This window comes from Rhipicephalus microplus, unplaced genomic scaffold (genome assembly GCF_043290135.1).
Source record: "Rhipicephalus microplus isolate Deutch F79 unplaced genomic scaffold, USDA_Rmic scaffold_12, whole genome shotgun sequence".
Lineage (NCBI taxonomy): Eukaryota > Metazoa > Arthropoda > Arachnida > Ixodida > Ixodidae > Rhipicephalus > Rhipicephalus microplus.
The window spans coordinates 5,704,240-5,729,019 of NW_027464585.1; positions in this window are offsets into that span (position 1 = coordinate 5,704,240).

Consider the following 24,780-nt stretch of genomic DNA (forward strand, 5'->3'; position numbering starts at 1 on the left):
GAGACTCCACAACTAGAAATTTCACAACTAGAAACTCCACAACTACAGACTGCGCAACTAGAAAACTCCGCAACTAGAAACTCCACAACTAGAAACTCCACAACTTGAAAGTCCACAACTAGATATTCCACAACTAGAAACTCCGCAACTAGAAATTCCGCAAAAGAAGCTCCGCAACTAGAAACTCCGCAGCAAGAAACTACACGACTCGAGACTTCGCAACTAGAAACTCGGCAACCAGAAACTCAACAACTAGAAACTCCACAACTAGAAACTCCACAGCCAGAAACTCCACAACTTCAAACCCAACAAATAGATACTCCACAACTACAGACTCCACAACTAGAAACTCCACAACTACAAACTCCTCAACCAGAAACTCCGCAACTAGAAACTCCACAAGCAGAAACTCAGCAACTAGAAACTCCACAGCTAGAAAATCCACAACTAGAAACTCCAAAACTAGAAACTCCACAACTACAGACTCCGCAACTACAAAACTCCGCTACTAGAAACTTCACAACTAGACGATTCGCAACTAATAACTCTACAACTTCAAAATCCCAAACTATCAACTCCACAACTTGAAACGCCGCTACTAGATACTCCACAACTAGAAACTCCACAACTAGAAACTCCACAACTAGAAACTCCACAACTAGAAACTCCACAGCTAAAAACTCTACAACTTGAGACTTCGCAACTAAAGAACTAGGCAAATAGAAACTCAACAACTAGAAACTCCACAACTAGAAACACCGCAACTAAAAACTCTGCAACCAGAAATTCCACAGCTAGAAAATCCACAACTAGAAACTCTGCAACTAGAAACTCCGCAAATAGAAACTCCACAGCTAGAAAATCTACAACTAGAAACTCCACAACTAGAAACTCCACAACTACTGACTCCGCAACTAGAAACTCCACAACCAGAAACTCCGCAACTAGAAACTCACTCCGCAACTAGAGACTCCACAACTAGAAATTCCACAACTAGAAACCTCACAACTAGAAACTCCACAACTTGAAAGTCCACAACTAGATACTCCACAACTACAAACTCTGCAACTAGAAACTCCGCAACTAGAAACTCTGCAACTAGAAACTCCGCAACTAGAGACTCCACAGCTAGAAACTCCACAACTTGAAACACCACAACTAGATACTCCACAACTACGAACCCCACAACTACGAACCCCACAACTAGAAACTCCACAACTAGAAACTCCGCAACTAGAAACTCCACAGCCAGAAACTCCACAACTAGAAACTCCACATCTAGAAACTCCGCAACAAGAAACTCCGCAACTAGAAACTCCACAACTAGAACTTCCACAACTAGAGACTCAACAACTAGAAAACTCCACAACTCAAAACTACACAACTAGAAACTACACAACTAGAAACTCCACAACTAGAGACTCCGCAACTAGAAACTCCACAACTTGAAACTCTGCAACTAGAAACTCCACAACTAGAAATTCCACAACTAGAGACTCAACAACTAGAGACTCCTCAACTAAAAGCTCCACAACTAGAAACTCCGTAACTAGAAATTCCACAACTAGAAACTCCACAACTACAGACTCCGCAACTAGAAAACTCCGCAACTAGAAACTCCACAACTAGAAACTCCACAATTTAAAAGCCCACAACTAGATACTCCACAACTACAAACTCCACAACTAGAAACTCCACAACTAGAAGCTCCACAACTTGAAGCTCCACAACTAGAAACTCCGCAACTAGAAACTCCACGACTTGAGACTTCGCAACTAGAAACTCGGCAACTAAAAACTCAACTACTAGAAACTCCACAACTAGAAACTCCACAACTAGAAACTCCACAATTTGAAACCCAACAAATAGATACTCCACAACTACAGACTCCACAACTAGAAACTCCACAACTAGAAACTTCACAACGAGAAACACCGCAACTAAAAACTCCGCAACTAGAAACTCCACAGCTAGACAATTCACAACTAGAAACTCCACAACGAGAAACTCCACAACTTGAAACTCCGCAACTAGAAACTCCACAACTAGAGACTCAACAACTAGAAAACTCCACAACTCAAAACTCCACAACTAGAAACTACACAACTAGAAACTCCACAACTAGAGACTCCGCAACTAGAAACTCCACAACTTGAAACTCTGCAACTAGAAACTCCACAACTAGAAATTCCACAACTAGAGACTCAACAACTAGAGACTCCTCAACTAAAAGCTCCACAATTAGAAACTCCGTAACTAGAAATTCCACAACTAGAAACTCCACAACTACAGACTCCGCAACTAGAAAACTCCGCAACTAGAAACTCCACAACTAGAAACTCCACAATTTGAAAGCCCACAACTAGATACTCCACAACTACAAACTCCACCACTAGAAACTCCACAACTTGAAGCTCCACAACTAGAAACTCCGCAACTAGAAACTCCACGACTTGAGACTTCGCAACTAGAAACTCGGCAACTAAAAACTCAACTACTAGAAACTCCACAACTAGAAACTCCACAACTAGAAACTCCACAATTTGAAACCCAACAAATAGATACTCCACAACTACAGACTCCACAACTAGAAACTCCACAACTAGAAACTTCACAACGAGAAACTCCGCAACTAAAAACTCCGCAACTAGAAACTCCACAGCTAGACAATCCACAACTAGAAACTCCACAACGAGAAACTCCACAACTTGAAACTCCGCATCTAGAAACTCCACAACTACGAACCCCACAACTACGAACCCCACAACTAGAGACTCCACAACTAGAAACGCGACAACTAGAAACTCCACAACTACGAACCTCACAACTAGAAACTCCGCCAATAGAAACTCCACAGATAGGAACTCCGCAACTAGAAACTCCACAACTAGAAAACTCCGGAACTAGAAACTCTGCAACTAGAAACTCCGCAACTAGAAACTCCAAAACTTGAGACACCACAACTATATACTCCACAACTACAAAATCCACAACTAGAAACTCCGCAACTAGAAACTCCGCAACTATAAACTCCACAGCTAGAAACTCCACGACTTGAGATTTCGCAACTAGAAACTCGGCAACTGGAAACTCAACTACTAGAAACTCAACAACTAGAAACTCCACAACTAGTAACTCCACAACTTGAAACCCAACAAATAGATACTTCACAACTACAGACTCCAGAACTAGAAACTCCACAACCAGAAACAAACTCCGCAACTAAAAACTCCGCAACTAGAAACTCCACAGCTAGAAAATCCACAACTAGAAACTCCACAACTTGAAACTCCGCAACTAGAAACTCCGCCACTAGAATCTCCACAACTAGAAAACTCCGCTACTAGAAACTCTGCACCTAGAAACTCCGCAACGAAAAACTCCACAGCTAGAAACTCCACAACTGGAAACTCCCCAACTAGAGACTTCACAACTAGAAACTCCATAACTACGAACTCCACAACTACGAACCCCACAACTAGAAACTCCGCAACTAGAAACTCAACAGCTAGAAAATCAACAACTAGAAACTCCACAACTAGAAAACTCCGGAACTAGAAACTCTGCAACTAGAAACTCCGCAACTAGAAAGTCCACAACTTGAAACACCACAACTATATACTCCACAACTACAAAATCCACAACTAGAAACTCCGCAACTAGAAACTCCGCCACTAGAAACTCCACAGCTAGAAACTCCACGACTTGAGAATTCGCAACTAGAAACTCGGTAACTGGAAACTCAACTACTAGAAACTCAACAACTAGAAACTCCACAACTAGAAACTCCAAAACTTGAAACCCAACAAATAGATACTCCACAACTACAGACTCCAGAACTAGAAATTCCACAACCAGAAACTCCACAACTAAAAACTCCGCAACTAGAAACTCCACAGCTAGAAAATCCACAACTAGAAACTCCACAACTTGAAACTCCGATACTAGAAACTCCGCCACTAGAATCTCCAGAACTAGAAAACTCCGCTACTAGAAACTCTGCAACTAGAAACTCCGCAACGAAAAATTCCACAGCTAGAAACTCCACAACTGGAAACTCCCCAACTAGAGACTTCACAACTAGAAACTCCACAACTACGAACTCCCCAACTACGAACCCCACAACTAGAAACTCAGCAACTAGAAACTCCACAGCTAGAAAATCCACAACTAGAAACTCCACAACTACTGACTCTGCAATTAGAAACTCCACAACCAGAAACGCCGCAACTAGAAACTCACTCCGCAACTAGAGACTCCACAACTAGAAATTCCACAACTAGAAACTCCACAACTACAGACTCCGCAACTATAAACTCCACAACTAGAACTTCCACAACTAGAGACTCAACAACTAGAGACTTCTCAACTAAAAGCTCCACAACTAAAAACTCCACAACTAGAAACTCCGTAACTAGAAACTCGAAAACTAGAAACTCCACAACTAGAAACTCCACACCTATGAATTCCACAACTTGAAACTCCACAACTAAAACTTCACAACTAGAAACTCCACATCTAGAAACTCTGCAACAAGAAACTCCGCAACTAGAAACTCTGCAACTAGAAACTCCACAACTAGAAACTCCAAAACTAGAGACTGCACAATTAGAGACTCCGCAACTAGAAACTCCACAGCCAGCAACTCCGCAACTAGATACTCCACAACTAGCGACTCCGCAACTACAAACTCGACAACTTGAAACTTTGCAACTCGAAACTGTGGAACTAGAAAATCCGCAGCTATAAACTCAAGTAGCAATTACCCAACTAGAAACTGCGCAACTAGAAATTCCGCAACTAGAAAATCCACAATTAGAAACTTCACAACTAGAAACTCCCCAACAAGAAACTCCACAACTAGAAACTCAACAACTAGGAACTCTGCAACTAGAAAATCTACAACTACAAACTCGAAAAATAAAAACTACAAATAGAAACTCCACAACTAGAAACTCCACAACTAGAAACTCCACAAGTCGACACTCCACAACTAGAAACTCCACAACTAGAGACTCCACAACTAGAGACTCCACAGCTAAAAACTCCACAACTAGAAACTCCACAACTAGAAACTCAACAACTAGAAATTCAACATCTAGAAACTCCACAACTTGAGACTTCGAAACTAAAGAACTCGGCGACTAGAAACTCAACAACTAGAAACTCCACAACTAGAAACTCCGCAACTAGAAACTCCGCAACTAGAAACTCTGCAACTAGAAACTCCGCAACTCGAACTTCCACAGCTAGAAACTCCACAACTTGAAACACAAAAACTAGATACTCCACAACTACAAATTCCACAACTAGAAACTCCGCCACTAGAAGCTCCGCAACTAGAAACTCCGCAGCTAGAAACTCCACGACTTGAGACTTCGCAACTAAAAACTCGGCAACTAGAAACTCAACAACTAGAAACTCCACAACTAGAAACTCCACAGCCAGAAACTCCATAACTTGAAACCCAACAAATAGATACTCCACAACTACAGACTCCACGACTAGAAACTCCACAACTAGAAACTCCACAACTCGAAACTCCACAAGTAGACACTCCACAACTAGAAACTCCACAACTAGAGACTCCACAACTAGAGACTCCTCAACTAAAAACTCCACAACTAGAAACTCCGCAACTAGAAACTTCGCAACTAGAAACTTCACAGCTAGAAACTCCACAACTTGAGACTTCGCAACTAAAGAACTCGGCAACTAAAAATTCAAACACTTGAAACTCCACAACTAGAAACTCCACAACTACTGGCTCCGCAACTATAAACTCCACAACCAGAAACTCCGCAACTAGAAACTCACTCCGCCACTAGAAACTCCACAACTAGAAACTCCACAACTTGAAAGCCCACAACTAGATACTCCACAACTACAAACTCCACAACTAGAAACTCCACAACTAGAAACTCCACAACTTGAAGCTCCGCAACTAGAAACTCCGCAACTAGAAAATCCACATCTAGAAAACTCCGCAACTAGAAACTCTGCAACTAGAAACTCCGCCACTAGAAACGCCACAACTAGAAACTCCACAACTTGAGACTTCGCAACTAGAAACTCTACAACTAGAAACTCCACAACTAGAAACTCCACAACTAGAAACTCCGATACCAGAAACTCCGCAACTATAAACTCCACAGCCAGAAACTCCACAACTAGAAACTCCACATCTAGAAACTCCGCAACAAGAAACTCCGCAACTAGAAACTCCACACCTAGAACTTCCACAACTAGAGACTCAACAACTAAAGACTCCTCAACTAAAAGCTCCACAACTAAAAACTCCACAACTAGAAACTCCGTAACTAGAAACTCGAAAACTAGAAACTCCACAACTAGAAACTCCACACCTATGAATTCCACAACTTGAAACTCCACAACTAAAACTCCACAACCAGAAACTCCACAACTAGAAACTCCACAACCAGAAACTCCGCAACTAGAAACTCCACAGCTAGAAAATCCACAACTAGAAACTCCATAACTAGAAACTCCACAACTACAGACTCCGCAACTACAAAACTCCGCAACTAGAAACTCCACAACTAGACGATTCGCAACTATTACCTCTACAACTTCAAAATCCAAAACTATCAACTCCACAACTTGAAACGCCGCTACTAGATACTCCACAACTACAAACTCCACAACTAGAAACTCCACAACTTGGAACTCCGCAACTAGAAACTCCGCCACTAACATCTCCACAACTAGAAACTCCGCAACTAGAAACTGCATCTAGAAACTCCGCAACTAGAAACTCCACAGCTAGAAACACCACAAATGGAAACTCCACAAGTAGATACTCCACAACTAGAAACTGCACAACTACGAACCCCACAACTACGAACCCCACCACTAGAAACTCCACAACTAGAAACTCAACAACTTGAGACTTCGCAACTAGAAAACTCCGCAACTAGAAACTCCACAACTAGAAACTTCACAACTTGAAAGTCCACAACTAGATACTCCACAACTACAAACTCCACAACTAGAAACTCCACAACTAGAAACTCCACAACTTGAAGCTCCACAACTAGAAACTCCGCAACTAGAAAACTCCGGAACTAGAAACTCTGCAACTAGAAACTCCGCAACTAGAAACTCCACAACTTGAAACACCACAACTATATACTCCACAACTACAAAATCCACAACTAGAAACTCTGCAACTAGAAACTCCGCAACTAGGAACTCCACAGCTAGAAACTCCACAACAGGAAACTCCACAACTAGAGACTCCAAAACTAGAAACTGCACAACTACGAATTTCCCAACAACGAACCCCAGAACTAGAAGCTCCACAACTAGAAACTCCGCAACTTGAAGCTCCGCAACTAGAAACTCCACAGCTAGAAACTCCACGACTTGAGATTTCGCAACTAGAAACTCGGCAACTAGAAACTCAACTACTAAAAATTCAACAACTAGAAACTCCACAACTAGAAACTCCACAACTTGAAACCCAACAAATAGATACTCCACAACTAGAAACTCCACAACCAGAAACTCCGCAACTAAAAACTTTGCAACTAGAAACTCCACAGCTAGAAAATCCACAACTAGAAACTCCACAACGAGAAACTCCACAACTTGAAACTCCGCAACTAGAAACTCCGCCACTAGAATCTCCACAACTAGAAAACTCCACAACTAGAAACTCTGCAACTGGAAACTCCGCAACTAGAAACTCCACAGCTAGAAACTCCACAACTGGAAACTCCACAACTAGAGACTGCAAAACTAGAAACTGCACAACTACGAATCCCACAACTACAAACCCCAGAACTAGAGGCTCCACAACTAGAAACTCCACAACTTGGAACTCCGCATCTAGAAACTCCGCCACTACAATCTCCACAACTCGAAAACTCCGCAACTAGAAACTCTGCATCTAGAAACTCCGCAACTAGAAACTCCACAGCTAGAAACAGCACAAATGGAAACTCCTCAACTAGAGACTCCACAACTAGAACTGCACAACTACGAACCCCAAAACTACGAACCCCACAACTAGAAACTCCACAACTAGAAACTCCACAACTTGAGACTTCGCAACTAGAAACTCTACAACTAGAAACTCCACAACTAGAAACTCCACAACTAGAAACTCCGATACTAGAAACTCCGCAACTATAAACTCCACAGCCAGAAACTCCACAACTAGAAACTCCACATCTAGAAACTCCGCAACTAGAAACTCCACAACTAGAACTTCCACAACTAGAGACTCAACAACTAGAGACTTCTCAACTAAAAGCTCCACAACTAAAAAACACAACTAGAAACTCCGTAACTAGAAACTCGAAAACTAGAAACTCCACAACTAGAAACTCCACACCTATGAATTCCACAACTTGAAACTCCACAACTAAAACTTCACAACTAGAAACTCCACATCTAGAAACTCTGCAACAAGAAACTCCGCAACTAGAAACTCTGCAACTAGAAACTCCACAACTAGAAACTCCAAAACAAGAGACTGCACAATTAGAGACTCCGCAACTAGAAACTCCACAGCCAGCAACTCCGCAACTAGAAACTCCACAACTAGCGACTCCGCAACTACAAACTCGACAACTTGAAACTTTGCAACTCGAAACTGTGGAACTAAAAAATCCGCAGTTATAAACTCAAGTAGCAATTACCCAACTAGAAACTGCGCAACTAGAAATTCCGCAACTAGAAAATCCACAATTAGAAACTTCACAACTAGAATCTCCCCAACAAGAAACTCCACAACTAGAAACTCAACAACTAGGAACTCTGCAACTAGAAAATCTACAACTACAAACTCGAAAAATAAAAACTACAAATAGAAACTCCACAACTAGAAGCTCCACAACTAGAAGCTCCACAACTAGAAACTCCAAAAGTAGACACTAAACAACTAGAAACTCCACAACTAGAGACTCCACAACTAGAGACTCCACAGCTAAAAACTCCACAACTAGAAACTCCACAACTAGAAACTCAACAACTAGAGACTCCACAACTAGAAACTCGAAAACTAGAAACTCAACAACTACAAACCTCACAACTAGAAACTCCACAACTAGGAACTCCGCAACTAGAAACTGCAAAGCCAGAAAATCCACAACTAGAAACTCCGCAACAAGAAACTCAGCAAATAGAAACTCCACAACTAGAAACTCCACAACTAGAAACTCCACAGCCAGAGACTCCACAGCTAGAACCTGCACAACTAGAGACTCTGCAACTTGAAACTCCATAGCTAGAAACTCCGCAACTAGAAACTCGACAACTTAAAACTCTGCAACCTAAAAATCCGCAACTATAAACTCAAGTAGAAACTCCCCAACTGGAAACTTCGCAACTTGAAACTCCACAACTCGAAAATCCACAACTAGAAACTTCACAACTAGAAACTCCCCATCAAGAAGCTCCACAATTAGAAACTCCACAACTAAAAACTCCACAACTAGAAACTCCGCGACTAGAAACTCCACAACTAGAGACCCCACAACTAGAGACTCCACAACTAAAAACTCCACAACTAGAAACTCCACAACTTGAAACTCCGCAACTAGAAACTCCGCAACTAGAAACTCCACAACTAGAAAATTCCGCAACTAGAAACCCTGCAACTAGAAACTCCACAGCTAGAAACTCCACAACTTCAAACTCTGCAACTAGAAACTCCACAACTACAGACTCCAGAACTAGAGACTGCACAACGAGAGACTCCGCCACTAGAATCTCCACAGCTAGAAACTGCGCAACTAGAAACTCTACAACTAGAGACTCCGCAACTAGAAACTCCACAACTTGAAACTCCACAACTAGAAACTCCACAACTAGAAATTCTACAACTAGAGACTCAACAACTAGAGACTCCTCAACTAAAAGCTCCACAACTAGAAACTCCGTAACTAGAAATTCCACACCCAGAAACTCCACAACTACAGACTCCGCAACTAGAAAAATCCGCAACTAGAAACTCCACAACTATAAACTCCACAACTTGAAAGCCCACAACTAGATACTCCACAACTACAAACTCCACAACTAGAAACTCCACAACTAGAAACTCCACAACTTGAAGCTCCACAACTAGAAACTCCGCAACTAGAAACTCCACAACTAGAAAACTCCGCAACTAGAAACTCTGCAACTAGAAACTCCGCCACTAGAAACTCCACAGCTTGAAACACCACAACTATGTATTCCACAACTACAAATTCCACAACTAGAAGCTCCGCAACTAGAAACTCCGCAAATAGAAGCTCCGCAACTAGAAACTCCACAGCTAAAAACTCCACGACTAGAGACTTCGCAACTAGAAACTCGGCAACAAGAAACTCAACTACTAGAAAATCTACAACTAGAAACTCCACAACTAGAAACTCCACAACTTGAAACCCAACAAATAGATACTCCACAACTACAAACTCCCCAACTGGAAACTCCACAACTAGAAACTTCACAACAAGAAACTCCGCAACTAAAAACTCCGCAACTAGAAACTCCACAGCTAGACAATCCACAACTAGAAACTCCACAACGAGAAACTCCACGACTTGAAACTCCGCAACTAGAAACTCCACAACTACGAACCCCACAACAACGAACCCCACAACTAGAAACTCCACAACTAGAGACTCCACAACTAGAAACTCGACAACTAGAAACTCCACAACTACGAACCTCACAACTAGAAACTCCACAACTAGAAACTCCGCAACTAGAAACTCCACAGCCAGAAACTCCACAACTAGGAACTCCACAACTAGAAACTCCGCAACAAGAAACTCCGCAACAAGAAACTCCACAACTAGAACTTCCACAACTAGAGACTCAACAACTAGAGACTTCTCAACTAAAAGCTCCACAACTAGAAACTCCACAACTAGAAACTCCGTAACTAGAAACCCGAAAACTAGAAACTCCACAACTATAAACTCCACACCTATAAATTCCACAACTTTAAACTCCACAACTAAATCTCCACAACTAGAAACTCCACAACTAGAAACTCTGCAACTAGATACTCCGCAACTAGAATCTCCACAGTTACAAATTCCACAACTATAAACTCCACAACCAGAAACTCCACAACTAGAGACTCCAAAACTAGCGACTGCACAATTAGAGACTCCGCAACTAGATACTCCAAAACTAGGAACTCTGCAACTAGAAAATCTACAACTACAATCTCGAAAACTAAAAACTACAAATAGAAACTCCACAACTAGAAACTCCACAAGTAGACACTCCATAACTAGAAACTCCACAACTACAGACTCCACAACTAAAAAATCCACAACTAGAAACTCCGCAACTAGAAACTCCGCAACTAGAAACTCCACAGCTAGAAACTCTACAACTTGAGACTTCGCAACTAAAGAACTCGGCAACTAGAAACTCAAAAACTAGAAACTCCACAACTAGAAACACCGCAACTAAAAACTCTGCAAGCAGAAATTCCACAGCTAGAAAATCCACAACTAGAAACTCTGCAACTAGAAACTCCGCCAATAGAAACTCCACAGATAGGAACTCCGCAACTAGAAACTCCACAACTAGAAAACTCCGGAACTAGAAACTCTGCAACTAGAAACTCCGCAACTAGAAACTCCACAACTTGAAACACCACAACTATATACTCCACAACTACAAAATCCACAACTAGAAACTCCGCAACTAGAAACTCCGCAACGATAAACTCCACAGCTAGAAACTCCACGACTTGAGATTTCGCAACTAGAAACTCGGCAACTGGAAACTCAACTACTAGAAACTCAACAACTAGAAACTCCACAACTAGTAACTCCACAACTTGAAACCAAACAAATAGATACTCCACAACTACAGACTCCAGAACTAGAAACTCCACAACCAGAAACTCCGCAACTAAAAACTCCGCAACTAGAAACTCCACAGCTAGAAAATCCACAACTAGAAACTCCACAACTTGAAACTTCGATACTAGAAACTCCGCCACTAGAATCTCCACAACTAGAAAACTCCGCTACTAGAAACTCTGCAACTAGAAACTCCGCAACGAAAAATTCCACAGCTAGAAACTCCACAACTGGAAACTCCCCAACTAGAGACTTCACAACTAGAAACTCCACAACTACGAACTCCACAACTACGAACCCCACAACTAGAAACTCAGCAACTAGAAACTCCACAGCTAGAAAATCCACAACTAGAAACTCCACAACTACTGACTCTGCAATTAGAAACTCCACAACCAGAAACTCCGCAACTAGAGACTCACTCCGCAACTAGAGACTCCACAACTAGAAATTCCACAACTAGAAACTCAACAACTACAGACTCCGCAACTAGAAAACACCGCAACTAGAAACTCCACAACTAGAAACTTCACAACTTGAAAGCCCACAACTAGATACTCCACAACTACAAACTCCACAACTAGAAACTCCACAACTAGAAACTCCACAACTTGAAGCTCCGCAACTAGAAACTCCGCAACTAGAAACTCCACAACTAGAAAACTCCGCAACTAGAAACTCTGCAACTAGAAACTCCGCCACTAGAAACGCCACAACTAGAAACTCCACAACTTGAGACTTCGCAACTAGAAACTCTACAACTAGAAACTCCACAACTAGAAACTCCACAACTAGAAACTCCGATACTAGAAACTCCGCAACTATAAACTCCACAGCCAGAAACTCCACAACTAGAAACTCCACATCTAGAAACTCCGCAACAAGAAACTCCGCAACTGGAAACTCCACACCTAGAACTTCCACAACTAGAGACTCAACAACTAGAGACTCCTCAACTAAATGCTCCACAACTAAAAACTCCACAACTAGAAACTCCGTAACTAGAAACTCGAAAACTAGAAACTCCACAACTAGAAACTCCACAACCAGAAACTCCGCAACTAGAAACTCCACAGCTAGAAAATCCACAACTAGAAACTCCATAACTAGAAACTCCACAACTACAGACTCCGCAACTACAAAACTCCGCAACTAGAAACTCCACAACTAGACGATTCGCAACTATTACCTCTACAACTTCAAAATCCAAAACTATCAACTCCACAACTTGAAACGCCGCTACTAGATACTCCACAACTACAAACTCCACAACTAGAAACTCCACAACTTGGAACTCCGCAACTAGAAACTCCGCCACTAACATCTCCACAACTAGAAACTCCGCAACTAGAAACTGCATCTAGAAACTCCGCAACTAGAAACTCCACAGCTAGAAACACCACAAATGGAAACTCCACAAGTAGATACTCCACAACTAGAAACTGCACAACTACGAACCCCACAACTACGAACCCCACCACTAGAAACTCCACAACTAGAAACTCAACAACTTGAGACTTCGCAACTAGAAACTCCACAACTAGAAACTCCACAACTAGAGACTCCACAACTAGAAACTCGACAACTAGAAACTCAACAACTACAAACCTCACAACTAGAAACTCCACAACTAGAAACTCCGCAACTAGAAACTCCACAGCTAGAAAATCCACAACTAGAAACTCCGCAACGAGAAACTCAGCAAATAGAAACTCCACAACTAGAAACTCCACAACTAAAACTCCACAGCCAGAGACTCCACAACTAGAAACTGCCCATTTAGAGACTCCGCAACTTGAAACTCCACAGCTAGAAACTCCGCAACTAGAAACTCCACAACTAGAAACTTTACAACTAGAAACTCCACAACTAGACACTTCGGAACTAGAAACTCCACAACTAGAAACTCCACAACCAGAGACTCCAAAACCAGAGACTGCACAACTAGAAACTCGACAACTTAAAACTCTGCAACTAGAAAATCCGCAACTATAAACTCAAGTAAAATCTCCCCAACTAGAAACTTCGCAACTAGAAACTCCACAACTAGAAAATCCACAACTAGAAACTCCGTAACTAGAAACCCGAAAACTAGAAACTCCACACCTATAAATTTCACAACTTTAAACTCCACAACTAAAACTCCACAACTAGAAACTCCACAACCAGAAACTCCGCAACTAGAAACTCCACAACCAGAAACTCCGCAACTAGAAACTCCACAGCTAGAAAATCCACAACTAGAAACACCAAAACTAGAAACTCCACAACTACAGACTCCGCAACTACAAAACTCCGCTACTAGAAACTTCACAACTAGACGATTCGCAACTAATAACTCTACAACTTCAAAATCCCAAACTATCAACTCCACAACTTGAAACGCCGCTACTAGATACTCCACAACTAGAAACTCCACATCTAGAAATTCCACAGCTAGAAACTCCACGACTTGAGAATTCGCAACTAGAAACTCGGCAACTGGAAACTCAACTACTAGAAACTCAACAACTAGAAACTCCACAACTAGAAACTCCACAACTTGAAACCCAACAAATAGATACTCCACAACTACAGACTCCAGAACTAGAAATTCCACAACCAGAAACTCCGCAACTAAAAACTCCCCAACTAGAAACTCCACAGCTAGAAAATCCATAACTAGAAACTCCACAAGTTGAAACTTCGATACTAGAAACTCCGCCACTAGAATCTCCACAACTAGAAAACTCCGCTACTAGAAACTCTGCAACTAGAAACTCCGCAACGAAAAATTCCACAGCTAGAAACTCCACAACTGGAAACTCCCCAACTAGAGACTTCACAACTAGAAACTCCACAACTACGAACTCCACAACTACGAACCCCACAACTAGAAACTCAGCAACTAGAAACTCCACAACTAGAAACTCCGCAACTTGAGACTTCGCAACTAGAAACTCTACAACTAGAAACTCCACAACTAGAAACTCCACAACTAGAAACTCCGATACTAGAAACTCCGCAACTATAAACTCCACAGCCAGAAACTCCACAACTAGAAACTCCACATCTAGAAACTCCGCAACTAGAAACTCCACAACTAGAACCTCTACAACTAGAGACTCAACAACTAGAGACTTCTCAACTAAAAGCTCCACAACTAAAAACTCCACAACTAGAAACTCCGTAACTAGAAACTCGAAAACTAGAAACTCCACAACTAGAAACTCCACACCTATGAATTCCACAACTTGAAACTCCACAACTAAAACTTCACAACTAGAAACTCCACATCTAGAAACTCTGCAACAAGAAACTCCGCAACTAGAAACTCTGCAACTAGAAACTCCACAACTAGAAACTCCAAAACTAGAGACTGCACAATTAGAGACTCCGCAACTAGAAACTCCACAGCCAGCAACTCCGCAACTAGAAACTCCACAACTAGCGGCTCCGCAACTACAAACTCGACAACTTGAAACTTTGCAACTCGAAACTGTGGAACTAGAAAATCCGCAGCTATAAACTCAAGTAGCAATTACCCAACTAGAAACTGCGCAACTAGAAATTCCGCAACTAGAAAATCCACAATTAGAAACTTCACAACTAGAAACTCCCCAACAAGAAACTCCACAGCTAGAAACTCAACAACTAGGAACTCTGCAACTAGAAAATCTACAACTACAAACTCGAAAAATAAAAACTACAAAAAGAAACTCCACAACTAGAAACTCAACAACTAGAAACTCCACAAGTAGACACTCCACAACTAGAAACTCCACAACTAGAGACTCCACAACTAGAGACTCCACAGCTAAAAACTCCACAACTAGAAACTCCACAACTAGAAACTCAACAACTAGACATTCAACATCTAGAAACTCCACAACTTGAGACTTCGCAACTAAAGAACTCGGCGACTAGAAACTCAACAACTAGAAACTCCACAACTAGAAACTCCGCAACTAGAAACTCCGCAACTAGAAACTCTGCAACTAGAAACTCCGCAACTAGAAACTCCACAGCTAGAAACTCCACAACTTGAAACACCAAAACTAGATACTCCACAACTACAAATTCCACAATTAGAAACTCCGCCACTAGAAGCTCCGCAACTAGAAACTCCGCAGCTAGAAACTCCACGACTTGAGACTTCGCAACTAAAAACTCCGCCACTAGAAACTCCACAACTAGAAACTCCACAACTAGAAACTCCACAGCCAGAAACTCCATAACTTGAAACCCAACAAATAGATACTCCACAACTACAGACTCCACGACTAGAAACTCCACAACTAGAAACTCCACAACTCGAAACTCCACAAGTAGACACTCCACAACTAGAAACTCCACAACTAGAGACTCCACAACTAGAGACTCCTCAACTAAAAACTCCACAACTAGAAACTCCGCAACTAGAAACTCCGCCACTAGAATCTCCACAACTAGAAAACTCCACAACTAGAAACTCTGCAACTGGAAACTCCGCAACTAGAAACTCCACAGCTAGAAACTCCACAACTGGAAACTCCACAACTAGAGACTGCAAAACTAGAAACTGCACAACTACGAATCCCACAACTGCAAACCCCAGAACTAGAGGCTCCACAACTAGAAACTCCACAACTTGGAACTCCGCAACTAGAAACTCCGCCACTACAATCTCCACAACTCGAAAACTCCGCAACTAGAAACTCTGCATCTAGAAACTCCGCAACTAGAAACTCCACAGCTAGAAACAACACAAATTGAAACTCCTCAACTAGAGACTCCACAACTAGAACTGCACAACTACGAACCCCACAACTACGAACCCCACAACTAGAAACTCCACAACTAGAAACTCCACAACTAGAAACTCCGCAACTTGAGAATTCGCAACTAGAAACTCTACAACTAGAAACTCCACAACTAGAAACTCCACAACTAGAAACTCCGATACTAGAAACTCCGCAACTATAAACTCCACAGCCAGAAACTCCACAACTAGAAACTCCACATCTAGAAACTCCGCAACTAGAAACTCCACAACTAGAACTTCTACAACTAGAGACTCAACAACTAGAGACTTCTCAACTAAAAGCTCCACAACTAAAAACTCCAAAACTAGAAACTCCGTAACTAGAAACTAGAAAACTAGAAACTCCACAACTAGAAACTCCACACCTATGAATTCCACAACTTGAAACTCCACAACTAAAACTTCACAACTAGTAACTCCACATCTAGAAACTCTGCAACAAGAAACTCCGCAACTAGAAACTCTGCAACTAGAAACTCCACACCTAGAAACTCCAAAACTAGAGACTGCACAATTAGAGACTCCGCAACTAGAAACTCCACAGCCAGCAACTCCGCAACTAGAAACTCCACAACTAGCGGCTCCGCAACTACAAACTCGACAACTTGAAACTTTGCAACTCGAAACTGTGGAACTGGAAAATCCGCAGCTATAAACTCAAGTAGCAATTACCCAACTAGAAACTGCGCAACTAGAAATTCCGCAACTAGAAAATCCACAATTAGAAACTTCACAACTAGAAACTCCCCAACAAGAAACTCCACAACTAGAAACTCAACAACTAGGAACTCTGCAACTAGAAAATCTACAACTACAAACTCGAAAAATAAAAACTACAAATAGAAACTTCACAACTAGAAACTCAACAACTAGAAACTCCACAAGTAGACACTCCACAACTAGAAACTCCACAACTAGAGACTCCACAACTAGAGACTCCACAGCTAAAAACTCCACAACTAGAAACTCCACAACTAGAAACTCAACAACTAGACATTCAACATCTAGAAACTCCACAACTTGAGACTTCGCAACTAAAGAACTCGGCGACTAGAAACTCAACAACTAGAAACTCCACAACTAGAAACTCCGCAACTAGAAACTCCGCAACTAGAAACTCTGCAACTAGAAACTCCGCAACTAGAAACTCCACAGCTAGAAACTCCACAACTTGAAACACCAAAACTAGATACTCCACAACTACAAATTCCACAATTAGAAACTCCGCCACTAGAAGCTCCGCAACTAGAAACCCCGCAGCTAGAAACTCCGCGACTTGAGACTTCGCAACTAAAAACTCGGCAACTAGAAACTCAACAACTAGAAACTCCACAACTAGAAACTCCACAGCCAGAAACTCCATAACTTGAAACCCAACAAATAGATACTCCACAACTACAGACTCCACGACTAGAAACTCCACAACTAGAAACTCCACAACTCGAAACTCCACAAGTAGACACTCCACAACTAGAAACTCCACAACTAGAGACTTCACAACTAGAGACTCCTCAACTAAAAACTCCACAACTAGAAACTCCGCAACTAGAAACTTCGCAACTAGAAACTTCACAGCTAGAAACTCCACAACTAGAAACTCTGCAACTGGAAACTCCGCAACTAGAAACTCCACAGCTAGAAACTCCACAACTGGAAACTCCACAACGAGAGACTGCAAAACTAGAAACTGCACAACTACGAATCCCACAACTGCAAACCCCAGAACTAGAGGCTCCACAACTAGAAACTCCACAACTTGGAACTCCGCAACTAGAAACTCCGCCACTACAATCTCCACAACTCGAAAACTCCGCAACTAGAAACTCTGCATCTAGAAACTCCGCAACTAGAAACTCCACAGCTAGAAACAACACAAATTGAAACTCCTCAACTAGAGACTCCACAACTAGAACTGCACAACTACGAACCCCACAACTACGAACCCCACAACTAGAAACTCCACAACTAGAAACTCCACAACTAGAAACTCCGCAACTTGAGAATTCGCAACTAGAAACTCTACAACTAGAAACTCCACAACTAGAAACTCCACAACTAGAAACTCCGATACTAGAAACTCCGCAACTATAAACTCCACAGCCAGAAACTCCACAACTAGAAACTCCACATCTAGAAACTCCGCAACTAGAAACTCCACAACTAGAACTTCTACAACTAGAGACTCAACAACTAGAGACTTCTCAACTAAAAGCTCCACAACTAAAAACTCCAAAACTAGAAACTCCGTAACTAGAAACTAGAAAACTAGAAACTCCACAACTAGAAACTCCACACCTATGAATTCCACAACTTGAAACTCCACAACTAAAACTTCACAACTAGTAACTCCACATCTAGAAACTCTGCAACAAGAAACTCCGCAACTAGAAACTCTGCAACTAGAAACTCCACACCTAGAAACTCCAAAACTAGAGACTGCACAATTAGAGACTCCGCAACTAGAAACTCCACAGCCAGCAACTCCGCAACTAGAAACTCCACAACTAGCGGCTCCGCAACTACAAACTCGACAACTTGAAACTTTGCAACTCGAAACTGTGGAACTGGAAAATCCGCAGCTATAAACTCAAGTAGCAATTACCCAACTAGAAACTGCGCAACTAGAAATTCCGCAACTAGAAAATCCACAATTAGAAACTTCACAACTAGAAACTCCCCAACAAGAAACTCCACAACTAGAAACTCAACAACTAGGAACTCTGCAACTAGAAAATCTACAACTACAAACTCGAAAAATAAAAACTACAAATAGAAACTTCACAACTAGAAACTCAACAACTAGAAACTCCACAAGTAGACACTCCACAACTAGAAACTCCACAACTAGAGACTCCACAACTAGAGACTCCACAGCTAAAAACTCCACAACTAGAAACTCCACAACTAGAAACTCAACAACTAGACATTCAACATCTAGAAACTCCACAACTTGAGACTTCGCAACTAAAGAACTCGGCGACTAGAAACTCAACAACTAGAAACTCCACAACTAGAAACTCCGCAACTAGAAACTCCGCAACTAGAAACTCTGCAACTAGAAACTCCGCAACTAGAAACTCCACAGCTAGAAACTCCACAACTTGAAACACCAAAACTAGATACTCCACAACTACAAATTCCACAATTAGAAACTCCGCCACTAGAAGCTCCGCAACTAGAAACCCCGCAGCTAGAAACTCCGCGACTTGAGACTTCGCAACTAAAAACTCGGCAACTAGAAACTCAACAACTAGAAACTCCACAACTAGAAACTCCACAGCCAGAAACTCCATAACTTGAAACCCAACAAATAGATACTCCACAACTACAGACTCCACGACTAGAAACTCCACAACTAGAAACTCCACAACTCGAAACTCCACAAGTAGACACTCCACAACTAGAAACTCCACAACTAGAGACTTCACAACTAGAGACTCCTCAACTAAAAACTCCACAACTAGAAACTCCGCAACTAGAAACTTCGCAACTAGAAACTTCACAGCTAGAAACTCCACAACTTGAGACTTCGCAACTAAAGAACTCGGCAACTAAAAATTCAAACACTTGAAACACCACAACTAGAAACTCCACAACTACTGGCTCCGCAACTAGAAACTCCTAAGCCCGAAACTCCGCAACTAGAAACTCACTCCGCCACTAGAAACTCCACAACTAGAAACTCCACAACTTGAAAGCCCACAACTAGATACTCCACAACTACAAACTCCACAACTAGAAACTCCACAACTAGAAACTCCACAACTTGAAGCTCCGCAACTAGAAACTCCGCAACTAGAAACTCCACAACTAGAAAACTCCGCAACTAGAAACTCTGCAACTAGAAACTCCGCCACTAGAAACGCCACAACTAGAAACTCCACAACTTGAGACTTCGCAACTAGAAACTCTACAACTAGAAACTCCACAACTAGAAACTCCACAACTAGAAACTCCGATACTATAAACTCCACAGCCAGAAACTCCACAACTAGAAACTCCACATCTAGAAACTCCGCAACAAGAAACTCCGCAACTGGAAACTCCACACCTAGAACTTCCACAACTAGAGACTCAACAACTAGAGACTCCTCAACTAAAAGCTCCACAACTAAAAACTCCACAACTAGAAACTCCGTAACTAGAAACTCGAAAACTAGAAACTCCACAACTAGAAACTCCACACTTATGAATTCCACAACTTGAAACTCCACAACTAAAACTCCACAACTAGAAACTCCACAACTAGAAACTCCACAACCAGAAACTCCGCAACTAGAAACTCCACAGCTAGAAAATCCACAACTAGAAACTCCATAACTAGAAACTCCACAACTACAGACTCCGCAACTACAAAACTCCACAACTAGAAACTCCACAACTAGACGATTCGCAACTATTACCTCTACAACTTCAAAATCCAAAACTATCAATTCCACAACTTGAAACGCCGCTACTAGATACTCCACAACTACAAACTCCACAACTAGAAACTCCACAACTTGGAACTCCGCAACTAGAAACTCCGCCACTAACATCTCCACAACTAGAAACTCCGCAACTAGAAACTGCATCTAGAAACTCCGCAACTAGAAACTCCACAGCTAGAAACACCACAAATGGAAACTCCACAAGTAGATACTCCACAACTAGAAACTGCACAACTACGAACCCCACAACTACGAACCCCACCACTAGAAACTCCACAACTAGAAACTCAACAACTTGAGACTTCGCAACTAGAAACTCCACAACTAGAAACTCCACAACTAGAGACTCCACAACTAGAAACTCGACAACTAGAAACTCAACAACTACAAACCTCACAACTAGAAACTCCACAACTAGAAACTCCGCAACTAGAAACTCCACAGCTAGAAAATCCACAACTAGAAACTCCGCAACGAGAAACTCAGCAAATAGAAACTCCACAACTAGAAACTCCACAACTAAAACTCTACAGCCAGAGACTCCACAACTAGAAACTGCCCATTTAGAGACTCCGCAACTTGAAACTCCACAGCTAGAAACTCCGCAACTAGAAACTCCACAACTAGAAACTTTACAACTAGAAACTCCACAACTAGACACTTCGGAACTAGAAACTCCACAACTAGAAACTCCACAACCAGAGACTCCAAAACCAGAGACTGCACAACTAGAAACTCGACAACTTAAAACTCTGCAACTAGAAAATCCGCAACTATAAACTCAAGTAAAATCTCCCCAACTAGAAACTTCGCAACTAGAAACTCCACAACTAGAAAATCCACAACTAGAAACTCTGCAACTAGAAACTCCTCAACTAGAATCTCCACAGTAAGAAATTCCACAACTATAAACTCCACAACCGGAAACTCCACAACTAGAGACTCTAAAACTAGAGACTGCACAATTAGAGACTCCGCAACTAGATACTCCAAAACTAGGAACTCTGCAACTAGAAAATCTACAACTACAAACTCGAATACTAAAAACTACAAATAGAAACTCCACAACTAGAAACTCCACAAGTAGACACTCCACAACTAGAAACTCCACAACTAGAGACTCCACAACTAAAAACTCCACAACTAGAAACTCCGCAACTAAAAACTCCACAGCTAGAAACTCTACAACTTGAGACTTCGCAACTAAAGAACTCGGCAACTAGAAACTCAACAACTAGAAACTCCACAACTAGAAACACCGCAACTAAAAACTCTGCAACCAGAAATTCAATAGCTAGAAAATCCACAATTAGAAACTCTGCAACTAGAAACTCCGCAAATAGAAACTCCACAGCTAGAAAATCCACAACTAGAAACTCCACAACTAGAAACTCCACAACTACTGACTCCGCAACTAGAAACTCCACAACCAGAAACTCCGCAACTAGAAACTAACTCCGCAACTAGAGACTCCACAACTAGAAATTCCACAACTAGAAACTCCACAACTACAGACTGCGCAACTACTAGAAACTCAACTACTAGAAACTCAACAACTAGAAACTCCACAACTAGAAACTCCACAACTTGAAACCCAACAAATAGATACTCCACAACTACAGACTCCAGAACTAAAATTTCCACAACCAGAAACTCCGCAACTAAAAACTCCGCATCTAGAAACTCCACAGCTAGAAAATCCACAACTAGAAACTCCACAACTTGAAACTTCGATACTAGAAACTCCGCTACTAGAAACTCTGCAACTAGAAACTCCGCAACGAAAAATTCCACAGCTAGAAACTCCACAACTGGAAACTCCCCAACTAGAGACTTCACAACTAGAAACTCCACAACTACGAACTCCACAACTACATACCCCACAACTAGAAACTCAGCAACTAGAAACTCCACAGCTAGAAAATCCACAACTAGAAACTCCACAACTACTGACTCTGCAATTAGAAACTCCACAACCAAAACTCCGCAACTAGAAACTCACTCCGCAACTAGAGACTCCACAACTAGAAGTTCCACAACTAGAAACTCAACAACTACAGACTCCGCAACTAGAAAACTCCGCAACTAGAAACTCCACAACTAGAAACTTCACAACTTGAAAGTCCACAACTAGATACTCCACAACTACAAACTCCACAACTAGAAACTCCACAACTAGAAACTCCACAACTTGAAGCTCCACAACTAGAAACTCCGCAACTAGAAACTCCACAACTAGAAAACTCCGGAACTAAAAACTCTGCAACTAGAAACTCCGCAACTAGAAACTCCACAACTTGAAACACCACAACTATATACTCCACAACTACAAAATCCACAACTAGAAACTCTGCAACTAGAAACTCCGCAACTAGAAACTCCACAGCTAGAAACTCCACAACAGGAAACTCCACAACTAGAGACTCCAAAACTAGAAGCTGCACAACTACGAATTTCACAACAACGAACCCCCGAACTAGAAGCTCCACAACTAGAAACTCCGCAACTAGAAGCTCCGCAACTAGAAACTCCACAGCTAGAAACTCCAGGACTTGAGATTTCGCAACTAGAAACTCGGCAACTAGAAACTCAACTACTAGAAATTCAACAACTAGAAACTCCACAACTAGAAACTCCACAACTTGAAACCCAACAAATAGATACTCCACAACTAGAAACTCCACAACCAGAAACTCCGCAACTAAAACTTTGCAACTAGAAACTCCACAGCTAGAAAATCCACAACTAGAAACTCCACAACGAGAAACTCCACAACTTCAAACTCTGCAACTAGAAACTCCGCCACTAGAATCTCCACAACTAGAAAACTCCACAACTAGAAACTCTGCAACTGGAAACTCCGCAACTAGAAACTCCACAGCTAGAAACTCCACAACTGGAAACTCCACAACTAGAGACTGCAAAACTAGAAACTGCACAACTACGAATCCCACAACTGCAAACCCCAGAACTAGAGGCTCCACAACTAGAAACTCCACAACTTGGAACTCCGCAACTAGAAACTCCGCCACTACAATTTCCACAACTCGAAAACTCCGCAACTAGAAACTCTGCATCTAGAAACTCCGCAACTAGAAACTCCACAGCTAGAAACAACACAAATGGAAACTCCTCAACTAGAGACTCCACAACTAGAACTGCACAACTACGAACCCCACAACTACGAACCCCACAACTAGAAACTCCACAACTAGAAACTTCACAACTAGAAACTCCGCAACTTGAGACTTCGCAACTAGAAACTCTACAACTAGAAACTCCACAACTAGAAACTCCACAACTAGAAACTCCGATACTAGAAACTCCGCAACTATAAACTCCACAGCCAGAAACTCCACAACTAGAAACTCCACATCTAGAAACTCCGCAACTAGAAACTCCACAACTAGAACTTCTACAACTAGAGACTCAACAACTAGAGACTTCTCAACTAAAAGCTCCACAACTAAAAACTCCACAACTAGAAACTCCATAACCAGAAACTCGAAAACTAGAAACTCCACAACTAGAAACTCCACAACTAGAAACTCCACACCTATGAATTCCACAACTTGAAACTCCACAACTAAAACTTCACAACTAGAAACTCCACATCTAGAAACTCTGCAACAAGAAACTCCGCAACTAGAAACTCTGCAACTAGAAACTCCACAACTAGAAACTCCAAAACTAGAGACTGCACAATTAGAGACTCCGCAACTAG